Source organism: Camelus bactrianus, chromosome 4 (assembly GCF_048773025.1).
Source record: "Camelus bactrianus isolate YW-2024 breed Bactrian camel chromosome 4, ASM4877302v1, whole genome shotgun sequence".
Taxonomy (NCBI): Eukaryota; Metazoa; Chordata; class Mammalia; order Artiodactyla; family Camelidae; genus Camelus; species Camelus bactrianus.
In genome coordinates this window covers 43504231-43518429 of record NC_133542.1, presented here as the reverse complement: position 1 = coordinate 43518429, position 14199 = coordinate 43504231, and the positions used below count along the sequence as shown (strand labels likewise).

The following is a 14199-nucleotide window of genomic DNA, read 5'->3' as shown; positions in this document are numbered from 1 at the left end:
CTGCTGAAGTTACTTATGCCATTTGTAAACTACATGGTGAAAACAGAAATAATGGTGTGTTGATGTGCATTTCTTCCCAACTGTGCTTTCAGTGATTATCATGTTGGAATTTGCAAGGTGTGGGCATTTATTTCACAGAAACTGGCAAACACTAAAATAAGGGCATGATTTATGATGCTAATTGTCTAGACCATGGATCAATAAACTTTTCTGTTAAAGGCCAGATAGTAAATATTTAAGGGTTGTTGGCTGTATAGTCTGTGTGCAACTACTCTACTTTGAGGCTGTGTTAGATGTCATAGATAATATGTAAATAAATGAGTGTGGCTGAGTTCTAATAAAACTGTATTTACAAAGCCAGGTGGTCAGCCCAATGGCTATACTTTGGCCTAGACAAAGAAAGGAATAGAAAAGTGTTAGTCATGCAGATTAAACTTTAAAATGTGCCATATTTGTAGCCATTGCATTAGTGAAAAGCACAAAATTTTCAGGTTATTCTTTCAGGGTTTGGCAACTATCATCTGATTCTGTAAAGATGTAGGTTAAAAAGACTCAGAAGGCAATTTGTATAGCTTGACAGTAGTCAAAGAGAAGAAATTTGGAAATCATTAATAGTAAGGCAACAGGTTGAAATGAATCAGATTTGTTTACATCCATGAGTGTATAGCAATACTGAAATAAACATTAGTAGGTGACCTATGAGGATCCTAGGGAACCAAATGATTATTTGGAAAACTTCCATGTAATGGAAAATATCAAGATATTTTTTCTAATCTTTTCTATGTGAACTGTACTTCAGGATGAGTAACTAGTTATAAGGTGACATTTTACTCTTTGGGATTATTTCAGCTAATAAATGAAGAAATGGTAGAATGTGAAGATTTTGTAACTCCAGTTAAATTAAGAGATCTAGGCAATTGTAAATAGCTGAAAACAGAAACAGTTAATATTATATACCCCTTATTTGATTACATATTACCACCTATGAAATAACAAATTGCCCAATCAAACCTGAATATGATCAAACCATTAGATTTAATTATCAATTTATAAAAAACTAAAGGAATAGAACATATTAAATCCCCCATAGTTAATGCAGTTAGCAAAATCCAGAGTGCTGTAAACTCTGTACAATGAACAAACAAGGTTCTTCAACAATAATAATGAAAACATTTTAAAGAAATATAATCAGGTGGATGGGAAACTACAGAATTAAGGATGTTTGAAAATGAAATTATCCAATTGCAAAGTTATGATCTTAATTAGACCCCAATTAAAGTAAATAAATTAGGGAAGTATAAACAATGAATGGATATTTAAAGAATTTTCTTTTATTTTTGGTATGATAATGGAATATTTATTTTAAAAAGTATCTCTCACTTAGAGATACATTTTGAAATGTTTACAGATTAAATAAAATGATATAGAGGATATACTATTATATATGTGTATGTATATACATATGTGTGTTGTTTTAAAATATTTAAAAAGAAGGAAAATGATGACTGACTTTAGGTTGGTAATTATTGAAACTGGGTGATGGATGCATAAGTTTTTATTATACTATTTCCTCTAGTTTGTGTATGTTTAGAGTGTTCTATAATCAAGCAGAAATAAAAGGAATGAGACTAATGCTGTAGTAGGGTTAAGCTTCTTACACTTTCTGATCATGAAAATAGATTTTCTTAAACTAGCGGCAACTTTTTAAATAATGTTCAAACCAAGTTGTTAGAAAGTCATATGGCATATCTCTAGTTCATTCATTCTTCAAAAAAAGTTTCATACCTTATCCTCTTGCCTCAAAACCTCCTTTCCCACGCTTACTCTCAGGTTATAACATTTAGAGCAATCTGAAGAGAATTTCTGTTGGCGTCCACCCCCGTATCCCTCCCTGTACCAGATTCTGCATCCACATGCTCTTCCTTCCCTATTTCTAAATACAGTTCCTCAACTGGTAGGCTAGATACAGAACACCTTATGTCTGCTCAAGACATTTTTCCACAAATCTCTCATTTCTCTCCTATATTATTATTTTCCCTCTCTTCTAGATTATTTTTGTGCTATTCTCTCATTTTAAACAAGAGCTTCTCTTTATTTTTCTTGAAATGTAGTTGACTTACAATATTGTGTTAGTTTCAGATATACAGCATTGATTCAGATATATATGTATATATATGTGTGCACATATATATAGTTATATATATATTTCAGATTATTTTCCATTATAGGTTATTACAAGATATTTAATGTAATTCCCCATGCTAAATGAAGTCAGACATAATAAGACAACTATTATATGATACTATTTATATGTGGAATCTGAAAAATAATACAAATGAATCTATATACAAAACAGAAACAGCACAGACATAGAAAACAAATATATGGTTACCAGCTGGGAAAGGGAGAGGGAGGGGTAAATTAGGAATATGGGATTAACAGATGCACACTACTATGCATGAACAAGGACTTCTCTTGACTATACTTCCCTTGCCAGCTACCGTCATGTTTCTTTACTCCCCTTTACAGTAAATCTCTTCAGAAGAGATGTCTGTATGTGCTGTCTCTAGTTGCTATTTTACAAGTCCCTTAAATCTACTCAAGTTGGGCTTTTGCCCCCACTACTCCACCAAGAAATGATATTGTTGAGCTTACCCATAACCTTCATACAGCTAGGCAAGTGGTCAGTTTTGGGTTCTCATGCTTCTTGACCTCACAGTATCATCTGACAGTGTTGATCATTCCATCTTGCTTGATCTGATGGCCTCATTTGTCTTATAGGTCACCACACAATTTGCTTTTTCCTCCTCATTCAGTACTTTTTTTGAGTTTCCTTTGCTGGCTTCTCCTCATCTCTGGTTGTCATTGCTTTGCTCCTGAGCTCAATATTTGATGCTCTTATTCTTCACTTACACTCATTCCCTTAATGATCTCATCCAAATACTGGCTTAAATACCAGCTACGTGCTGACAATACTCAAATTTATATCTTTAACAGTCATCCGAATAAGATAATTTGAAAAATAATCTAAATTTCATTGAAGAATCTTATGCATTTTTCCAGCAAAATTAAGTTTCTAAGGTAAGAATTTAGTCACTCATTTAAGATGTGTGTGTATTTTCTGTGTGCATAGTGGTTGGAAGTCAGGGAAGGGATATCAGGAAAATACTAAATTGTTAGAGAAGAGCCGATTACAGAAAAATTATGTCATAGGTACTTGAGAAGCAACATATGGAGAATATCTTTATGATGCCCTATAAGTAGGAGAGTTAAGAGACTGAATTAAAGAAACAAGGACAAAATCAACCTTTAGTCATTTCAGCTGTCATCTCTGTAATTTTGCTTGAGAAACTCCTGTGATGCAGTGGTTTTCAATGACTCAAGGGTTAGAGGTTCTAACTTTTCTTGTAAGATTATGTCACAATTATATATTTTTAAAAAAGCTCATTAATTAATGTTAAAGAAAGCTCTCTTTAAATTCTTTGTTATGCTGGAGAGTCATTCATCCCATGATTACCTACTGCAAAAAAAGATCTCACTGGGAAATATTTTTTTTCAACTCAATAGAATAGTATTAACTGTAAATACAGGAGTTATTTGATATTCTAAATGAAGATAGGAGTTGATTGTTTCAGGGTACTATCTTTCTATAACTAAAAATGGAGGCTGACTACAGTACTTTCACAATTTTAATAAAAGTTCTTCCACTTGTATTTCTTTAGTGGGATATTTTCCCCTCACCATCCTAGTAAAATATGCGGTTATCATCAAGATTTGTTATCTCTTTGAAATACTGGTCAAACAAGTTCCAAACAGGATAAACCACATTTAACCACATATAATTAGACCTTATGCACTGTAAAAGATTCATTGGATACCAAGCAACTTAGCAAGCATGTGGTTAGCCACGTTGAATCATAATTGAAGATCCCGTTGGTAACCACTGGGCCATTGTGGTCTGGGGATGGTTGTTTTGGCTTTGGTTTTGGCTTTGGTTCTCCGTTCCTAATCTCTTGGAGAAGTGTTTACATTCTATGATTGTACTTGTAGCTCTACACCAAGTTTGTGGCTTGCATTTAAAATTTCAGTGTCTTCTGGAATACAGTTAGCTTATCTTTTTCAAGATTTGCCTTGAGAACCTGTGTTTTATTACCAATTAGATAGATTTTTTAAACCATAGTCTGAAGGGAAGAAAAAAATTCTAAAAACATTAGCCATAATAAATAGGTTTTATAAAAGTTTTAAATCCCACTATAGTTAATCAGTTTGAACAAGACACTTAGGCTGTAAATAGCATTTTAAAGTAAACAGAGCTTTACACAAAGTGACAGTTAGAATTACATTTTCTGCTTCTGAGTGTGAGAAAATTAATGTACCAAAAAAGTGCCTACTATTTAAAGAGGTCTTGCTCCAGACATATTTAACAACTGAGATTTGCAGTGGGTAGACCACTGAAGTGTCTCGTCATTAAATTATATACTGTACATTGGAAACAGATGTACCCCTGGAAGTCTTGCATGACAACATTGTTTTGTAATTTTCCAATTAAGACATTGCTGAAACTGAAAACAGAACTGAACTAACAGGTCAACTCTCTTACCTTAATCATGGAGATGGAGAGTGGTGAGTTCTGAGAAGGCCTAGTGACTTTCCTTGGCAGTTTGATATAAATTTGAAAGGCTAATTCTTCATCTTATTTTTCCTCAAAAAACAAAAAGCTAAGGCGTTCAAAAAATTATTCATTTTAAATATCACTCAATCTTTAAAGTATTTAGATTTTAACAGGCCAATGTCATAAGCTACTTTAGAATATTGAGTCACAAGAGAAGTCTTATAAAGCAAATGAAAAAATACTTTTTTTCGTTGTGGAAAGAAATTATACCTATTCTTTCTAATCAGTGAAAAAATTAGCTGTATAACTCTGGAAATGAATTGTATAAAACAGTATTTAAATGAAAGTGAAATTTCAATGAAGCATAATTATTGAGGTGGGATTGGACAAAATAAATATATAAGAAAGCAGAGTTATTGTCCAGGATACTACTGTTGTGTTTCACATTAGGCTTGTGGTACTGTTTTTTATAGACTCTGTTTTACTAACATGAGTGGTCTATTGGTGTTTTGCCAAAAAAAAAAAAAAAAAGAAAGAAAAGGAAGAGAAAGTTGAAAATGAAATGTTAACCTACCATTGAGCTATTTTATCTCTGCAATTTCCTTATAGGGAAATTTTATATTCTGATTACTTCATGAAAAATGGATATTCAGCTTCTGGCCAGGATGCAGAACATGACTCAGTAGTGCATAGAGTTAAAAAGCCCTGAAAGCTGAAGATGAAAATTCATTGACCACTTCTCTAGGAAGAATTTTTAAAAAGAATGGATACTAACTCTATAAAAATCCATGAGCTTATATTTCTTCATGTGATATATTTTCTGTGGAAATTAATTTGGGAAACATTCTCAAATTCAGGTGATATATGTGGTACTTCTTTTTTTTTTTAGACTTAACTGTTCTCAAAAGCATTAGTAATTAAGAGGGCAGCGTATATAGCTCAGTGGTAGAGTGCATGCCTAGCATGAATAAGGTCCTGGATTTAATCCCCAGTACCTCCATTAATAAGTAAATAAATACGCCTAATTACCAACCCTCCACCCTCCCAAAAGAAAACATTAGTAATTACGACTTACAAAATGAGTCAGGCTCTGCTAGATAAATACAACTGAAAACATTTTTGCAAATTTTGTCTCAGAAAATATTATTCACTGGAGCCTTCAGTATGAAGTGTCTTTTAAAAATTAACAAATCAAATATTTTACTGAATTGGAGGGAATAAAATCTGCAAATTGTCTTCATCTATAGTTACCATTCTCAAATATGAAACAAGAAAAGTCATTTTTTCCTACTTTGTTAACCATGGGCCACATGTTTATTTGCCCGCCCTCTGTTTATTTTCATATGAATTTCTTCACTAGGAATTTTTTATTTCAAAAAGCAAATCTTATACATTTGTACTATACCCACAGTTAAGATTCTTGTGCCCAGGTATGTGCATTTTCATTCCAAAGAATTAGACACTCAAAAGACATCACTTTACTTCAGAGTAGCCACAGATAACTGATTCTTCCTAAGTTACTGTAATTGTAAATCTTTGAGCAAAAAGAAAGAATTTCTTCATTAATTCCTCATTCCTTACAACACAGGTTAGAATAGTGTAAACCTAGGAATAATAGTCCCACATTATCTATTTTGTTAACTTTAAGTTTAAAATAATGTCAAGTGAAAAAAATTATCCATTCAGTTAGTTACAGTTTTCAGTTTCTAGTTTGTAGTTGTCTAAATTTGTTTGGATGACTGCAATTTCATTAGTTATAAATATTTTTATAGATGAGTTGAGGTTTTATGGGGAGGGGAAAAATGCAAAATATTATGAAAGACAGACACATGTTTAAAGTGTTGCCATTTGTTTTACATGAACTAGAAAAAGATGACACAGCTCTGTTTTGAAGTCATCCGTCCTCATGAACTCTTTTATAAATAATATAGTTGAAATAGAACCTCAGACTTATTTTTGAGTACTTATTTCCTTATTATCTTTAAACTCAGGCATATATTAAGGGAAACTAAATCCTTAAGTTTTTAAGTTATGATACACTTCATGTACCAAAAAGATTTATAGGGCTTTTTTTTCTTTGGGGGCTCCCGAAATATTTTGAGTATTTATGTTCTTGTTTGTTTATTTAGAGAAGGCTCTAAGTCCGTGTTTTGTTTTGTTTTATTGGTAGAAAATAGAAATTATGCTTTGCTAAGTATAAACAATATCAAAGACTACAGTATCTTCTGGATTTGGATCAAATCCCTAAACCCATAAGATTGCGTAGCTTCTCATATTGGCAAAATATGTTCTCATCTACCAAAGATGAAAAATGGGCCAAAAAGTAGCTTTAAGGTTTTTGCCAGATATTTACATATGAATCAAATGTGATGTCTTTAAATTGTGCTTAATATAGAAAACATAACCATGTTTGATTTCAAACTTAATTGGTATTTGATGCAGTCATTGGATGTTCATGATTAAAATCTTACAGAAAGCCCACCTATGATGAGCAATCTAATATTTGTGGTCTCAATTGGTAACCTATGCCAATTTCATGAAAATCATATTATCATAGTTAGATCCAGGCTAACCACATAGAGCTCTTTCTCTATCTGTAATTACATAATTAGATTATTTTTATCTTAACGCATACTTTAAGGAACATTTTCTCTATGGTATATTATTAAAGAATCATGCCTTCTTAAAGTCTCTCTGTAAGCCAAGAAATCCACATGTTATGCATTATAGAAAAAAAAAGTTTTCATGAGATTTCTGCCCGGTGTTGAATCAAGGTCCAGGAACTGTATTACAGACTGCCTGTGATATTTAGGGAGTGAAGGGAATATAGTTACAAAGCAAACATTACTAAGATAATTGATGTGACAAGATATTGGATGTTAAAAAAATGTGTTATTATTCTCCATGCCAAACCTATCTCTCTCAAGACATAAAGACTTGGACATTTAAGATAATATTTAAAAACTATGTCATCTATATAGAAGCTGCATCTGCTATGGTGGACTCAGGGGAGGAGGCAGTCTTGATATGTAATAAGTCTATTTTGTTTCTACATTTGATTACTAATGTAATATATACATTGTCTTTCATCTTCATTCTCATGTTTATATATGTCAAAGAGATAGTGTAAATTCAACAGTAATACAGAAACCTGGCATACAGGTTTGATAGCTATCACTATGAATTCTGGTAAATTGCTTATATTTCTCTTTCATTATACTAGAAATGTCAGCATGGCTACCTCATGCTTGATACAGTAGAAATGAATGACAGACATACGGCTCAAGGTGAGAATAAAATGCCTAGGGAAATAGAAACATGTGACATTACCCCACCGAACCAAACAGACAACATTAATGAAGTGCTAAATGGTTTTGATTACAGTGATTTTGTTTTCTGTGGATCTAGTGGATAAAAATTGAGCTTAAGAAAAGAAGGCTAATTTTGAGCCTGAAGGATACAAAGAATCAAACATGGAAGAATGCTCATTTGGGATTATGTGAGCTGTGACACAGGGAAGTTACTCGATAGGGAAGGGAAAGAGTGTTGATTTAATGACACTTCTCCTCAGTCATTTTGTATATACTAGGTAATAGGCTAAGAAAAATCCTGAAATTAAAAAAAAAAAAAAAAGAAAAGAAAAATCCTGAAATACCCTGAACCTTACAGATACACATTTTTTGTCATGGAGTAAGAAGTGATTAAAAAATTCAACCCTAATTTTATAGTTTTTCTGTGTGTAATAAATGGTAGGAAATAAAATAATTTAGATTCTTTAAAAAATTTTTTTTCCTCATAGAGTTCAGTAGTAAAGCCTAACAAATGAATAGTACCCTTTTTTTTTTTTTTTTTTTTTGCATTTAGGGTAAAGAGATGATTTGATGTGATTTACCCTATTCCATAAACTCTTAAGGAAAAAAAAGAGATCTCTCTAAATGGACAGTAGATAAATTCCCATTTTAAAAAGGAAAGAAAGGTATATGTATTTCTAGGATTCTCCACTTTATAAGAAAAATGAGGATAAATGTTCTAATTGCTGGTTGGTAGTTAACTCGGTACTTCCTTTGCTATGTATATATCATCTAAAATGGATTAATATTGGATCTTTATTTTGATAATTTCATTGATAAAGACATATTACTGATATTTGGACAAGGAATACAGATTGTTTGGAAACAAGAATTACTTTTATTGGTTATTATCAATTATTAGATAGTTTCATTTCCCAAATAACATTTTCTTAAATTGATAGAATGGCCACACGCCTAGATGTTTGTTGTGAATGAAGACAGAGGAATCTTCATAGGTCCATGAAGAAGTAACTGCTGTAGGAACAGGCCATAACTAGCAGCCAGAAAAAAAAAAAAAAAAAAATGCCATCAGACTATTCAGACTTCTGGCATGCAGGATGATGATCCCTAAGAGAAGAAAACATATGCAGTGGTCTCACCAATACCAGAGCTTACTGATTGGAGGCACAGCACAGGGATGGGGAATGCAGACAGAGCCAGGTAATCGAACAGAGTTAAGGAAGTAGAGATAAAGGCTCTGGAAGGCTGTAGGGGAGTGAACCTGTGGGGCAGAATATGAGAGTGGAAGGAGCTGCGTAATGAGAAAGTTTTGGGTAAAGGCAGAACAGCCACTTTGAGTCTTTTCACTCAGTGCTGATCTATACAAACAGTCAGTGAAACTCCATAAAGTTGGAGAAAGAAGATGGGAAAGCCTAGGGTAAAAAATTTTTGGCATCCATATCGGATGGAAGTAATTTTTATTCTTAAAAGCTAGAGTGGAGATACCTCATGATCCATCAGGCCTTAGTAGTAAAGGTGAGTTAGCCTTAAAATCAAGGTTGTCTGGACATATTTACAAAGTTACAAAGGAAGGCTTGAAAGGAATTATATGACTCACATGTAACTTAACTGTCTGCCCAGTCAAAAGTGTAATGCTCTTTAAAGGAATGCAAAACAAAAACAAAAACAAAACCCTTCACTGAACAATGTGAAATACACAATGTCCAACATCCAGTCAAAAATTACTAGGCAATTACAGAGGCAGAAAAATACAAGTTTTCATCAGGAGAAAAATAATTGGACAGAGATAAATGCAGAAATAAATACAGAAAATAATTAACAAGAAAAGGCCTTTAAAAAGTTATAACTTCCAGTTTCTGATCTAACATGTAGAAACCTTGAAAATTGTTACTTAATTTTCACAGAAAGAAAAAAAATGAGCAAATTAAAAATCAACAGTTATTTTTAGACATATGAAACATCAGTGAATTGAAGTCACAGGGCAAACTGCTGCCCCAACTGGAGATAGAGTCTTATATCCCAAATTATAGGTTCCTTTTTTTTTTTTTAAACTAGGAGCAGAAGTCCAAGAGCAGAAGCCCACTGCTGAGGCCAGTACTGCTAGGAACACCTACACTGCAATTGCTGAATTGTTGGAAGCTCAGTTTGGACCAGCTTGAGAGTGAGACTCCAGGTAGGTCCAGTCTTACAAGGTACTTACTTCATGCTTATGAGAATTTTACCTTCAGTAGTCCCATTAGGTCCTCAGGATGAAATAGAGAAAAATGAGGTGATACCTCATTGTAGTTTTGATTTGCATTTCTCTGATTATTAGTGATATTGAGCATTATTTCATGTGCCTCTTGACCATTTGTGTGTCTTCATTGAATTGCTTGTTTAGGTCTTCTGCCCATTTTTGGTTTGGGTTATTTGCTTTTGTTGTTAAGTTGTATGAGCTGTTTATATATTCTGGAAATTAAACCTTTGTCAGTTATGTCACTTGCACATATTTTCTCCCATTTCGTACATTGTCCTTTTGTTTATGGTTTCCTTTGCTATGCAAAAGCTTGTAAGTTAAATTAGGTCCCATTTGTTTATTTTTGCTTTTATTTCTATTGCCTGGGTAGACTGCCCTAGGAGAATATTGTTAAGATTTATGTCAGAGAATGTTTTGCCTGTGTTTTCCTTTTTTTTTTTTTTAATTGAAGTACAGTCAATTACAGTGTGTCAATTTCTGGTGTTCAGAACAATGTTCAGTCATGCTTGCCTATGTTTTCTTTTAGGAGTTTTATAGTGTCTTGTCTTATAATAAGTCTAACATATTTTGAGTTGATTTTTGTGTCTGGTGTGAGGAAATGTTCTAACTTCATTGATTTACATGCTGCCGTCCAGTTTTCCCAGTACCACTTGCTGAAGAGACTGTCTGTATTCCATTGTATATTCTTACCTCCTTTGTCAAAGATTAACTGATCATAATTCTTGGGTTTTCTGGGCTCTCCATTCTGTTTCATTGATGCATATGTCTGTTTTTATGTCAGTACCACACTTTTTGATTACTGTAGGTCTGTAGTATTGTCTGAAGTCTGTGAGTAGTTTATTCCTCTAGCTTCATTCTTTATCTTCAGTATTGCTGTAGCAATTCTGGGTCTTCTGTGATTCCATATAAATTTCAGGATTATTTGTTCTAGTTCTGTGAAAAATGTCCTGGGTAATTTGATAGGGATCACATTAAATCCATAGATTGTCTTGGGTAGTATGGCCATTTTAACAATACTGATTCTTCCAGTCCAAGAGCATGGGATATCTTTCCATTCCTTTAAGTTATCTTTAATTTCTTTAATCAGTGTTTTGTAGTTCTCTGCATATAAGCCTTTCACCTCATGGGTCAGATTTATTCCTCAGTATTTTATTGTTTCTTTACTCTCTTTTTCTGATACTTCATTGTTAGTGTAAAGAAATGCTACTGATTTCTGTATGTTAATCTTATATCCTGCTACCTTGCCAAATTCTGTCATCAGCGCTAGTAGTTTTTGTGTGGAGCTTTTAGGGTTTTCTATATATAGTATCATGTCATCTGCATATAGTGACAATTTTACCTCTTCTCTTCCAGTTTGGATCCTTTTTATTTCTTTTTTGGTAGTGTCTTAGTCTGGTTTTGGTATCAGGGTGATGGTGGCTTCATAGAATGAGTTTGGGACTATTTCCCCCTCTTCAATCTTTTGGAAGAGTTTGAGAAGGATCAGTGTGAATTCTTTGTATATTTGGTAGAATTTCCCAATAAAGCCATCTGGTCCTGGGTTTTTGTTTGCAGGGAGGTTTTTTATTGGTGATTCTATATCACTTCAGTGTATGTTTTTAGAAACTTGTCCATTTCTTCCAGGTTGTCCAATTTGCTTCCATATAATTGTTCATAGTATTTTTTTGTGGTTTTTTGTATTTCTGTGGTATTGGTTGTAATTTCTCCATTTTCCTTTCTTGTCTGTTTACTTGTGTCCTCCCTCTTTTCTTCTTGGTGAGCCTGGCCAGAGGTTTGTTGATTTTTGTTTACTCTTTCAAAAAACCAGGTTTTTGATTGATTTTTTTTTCTATTTTTTTAATGTCTATTTTATTTACTTCCTCCTTGATCGTTATTATTTCTTTCCTTCTTCTGACTTTAGATTTTGTTTGTTCATTTTCTATTCTTTTAGGTGGTAGGTTAGGTTGTTTATTTGAGATTGTTCTTGTTTTTTGAGGAAGACCTTTGATATGGGGAAGGGAAAATACTGACTTCAGAACCCCCCATCCATTCTGTCTCATCCAAGGTGCGGAAACTAGAAAAAGAGCAAATTAAATCCAAAGTAAGAAGCAGAAAACTAATAATAAAAATTAGAGTAGAAATCAATGAAATTTAAAACAAATCAATAGGGAAAGTCAAAACCAAAAACTGGGTCTTTGAAAGTATCAATAAAGCTGATAAATTCTTCTTGTTAAATTACTTCTGGTCAAATTAACTAAGAAAAATAGAACACACATTTACTAATAACAGAAATTTAAAAAAGGCTATGACTACTGATCCCATGTACATTTGAAAATATAATAAAGGAATGTTATGAACAACTCTGTGTCCACAAATTTGATAACCTAGGTATAATGTACCAATTATTCAGAAGGCACAATGTACCAAAATTTGTATAGAGAGAAATACATTATCTGAATGGGCTTATATCTGTTAAAAAATTGAATAATTATTAATAACCTACCAAAAGAGGAAGCACTTAGCCCAGACAGGTTCACTGGTGAATTCTATCAAGTAGTTAAGAAAGAAATTTTACCAACCTCTCCCGGGTATTTGAAGCAGGAGGAATATTTCCCAGCGCATTCATGAGGTCAGCAATACCCTAATACCAAAACCAGACAGAGACACTATAAGAAAGGAAAAAAGAAAAAAGACAGACCAATATCTCTTATAAACGTAGATGCAAAATTACTCAAAAAAAAAAAAAACCACAAATCAAATCCAACAATGTCTATAAAGAATTATGAGCATAACCCAGTAGGAATTATTCCTAATATGTATGACTAGTCTGACATTCAAAAATCAGTTATAGTAGTGCTTCATATCAGCAGGCTAAAAGCACAAATCATGTAATCATACCAAGAAATGTGAAAAACATTTGACAAAATCTAATACTTGTTCTTTTTTCATTTTTATTTTATTATCATTTTTTATGTTTTATTTAAGTATAGTTGATTTATAATGTTTTAGGTGTACAGCAAAGTGAATTTTTTATATATAGATATATACTTTTTCAGATTCTTTTCCATTATAAGTTATTACAAGAGACTGAATATATAGTTCCCTGTACTATACAGTATGTCCCTGTTGTTGTTTATCTATTTTATAAATAATAGTGTGTATCCGTTATTGCCAAATTCCTAATTTATCCCTCCCCCTACTTCCCCTTTGGTAACCATAAATTTGTCTTCTGTGTTTGTGAGACTATTTCTGTTTTGTTAAATAAGTTTATTTGTATCATTTTTTAGATTCCACAGATAAGTAATATGATCTTTGTCTTTGACTTACTTCACTTAGTGTGATCATCTCGAGGTCCATCCATGTTGTAACACTCATTCTTGATTAAAAAATCTCAACAATCTAGGAGTGAAGGGGATCTTTTTCAACTTGATACAGAACATTTACATGAAACCTGCAGCTAATGTAAGACTCACTAGTAAGAAACCAGAATCATTTCTGGTAACTTCATGAGGAAAACAAAAATGACCCCTCTTACCACTCCTATTCAATATCATAATGGAAATCCTGCTAATGAAATAATACAAGAAAAGGAAATAAATGGTATACAGATAGGAAAAGAAGAAATAAAACTATCCTTGTTCATTGATAATAAGGTTGCCTATGTAGAAAATCCCAAATAGACAAGAATACTCCAGGAACTAAAAAGTGACTATTGCAAGGTTGTAGATTATAAGTTTAATATTCAAAAGTCAGTTGCTTTCTTATTTAACAGCAGGGAACAAATATAATTTGAAATTAAATATATAATATCAAATTAGCATAAAAAAGGAATATTTAGGTATAAATCTCATAAAATGTGTATAAGAGCAATATGAGGAAAGCTATAAAACTCTGATGAAATAAATCAAAGAAGAAATAAATAAATGGAGATATATTCAATGTTCATGAATAGGAAGACTCCATACTGGCAAGATGTCACTCCTTCTGGGCTTGATTTATAGATTCCATAAAATTCCATCAAAATCCCAGCCGTTTGTTTTGTGGATACTGACAAGTGAATT

General features: G+C 32.6%; 1 long non-coding RNA gene across 7 annotated transcripts in view; it reads left to right on the top strand.

The window, feature by feature from the left end:
• LOC123616261 (uncharacterized) overlaps positions 1 to 14199 on the top strand; it is a 556494-nt gene that overhangs the window by 485950 nt on the left and 56345 nt on the right. For all 7 annotated transcript variants that reach the window (XR_012506409.1, XR_012506412.1, XR_012506411.1 and 4 more), the window contains one exon: positions 9979 to 10096. This is a non-coding gene — a long non-coding RNA (uncharacterized LOC123616261). The remainder of the gene's footprint in view (positions 1 to 9978; positions 10097 to 14199) is intronic.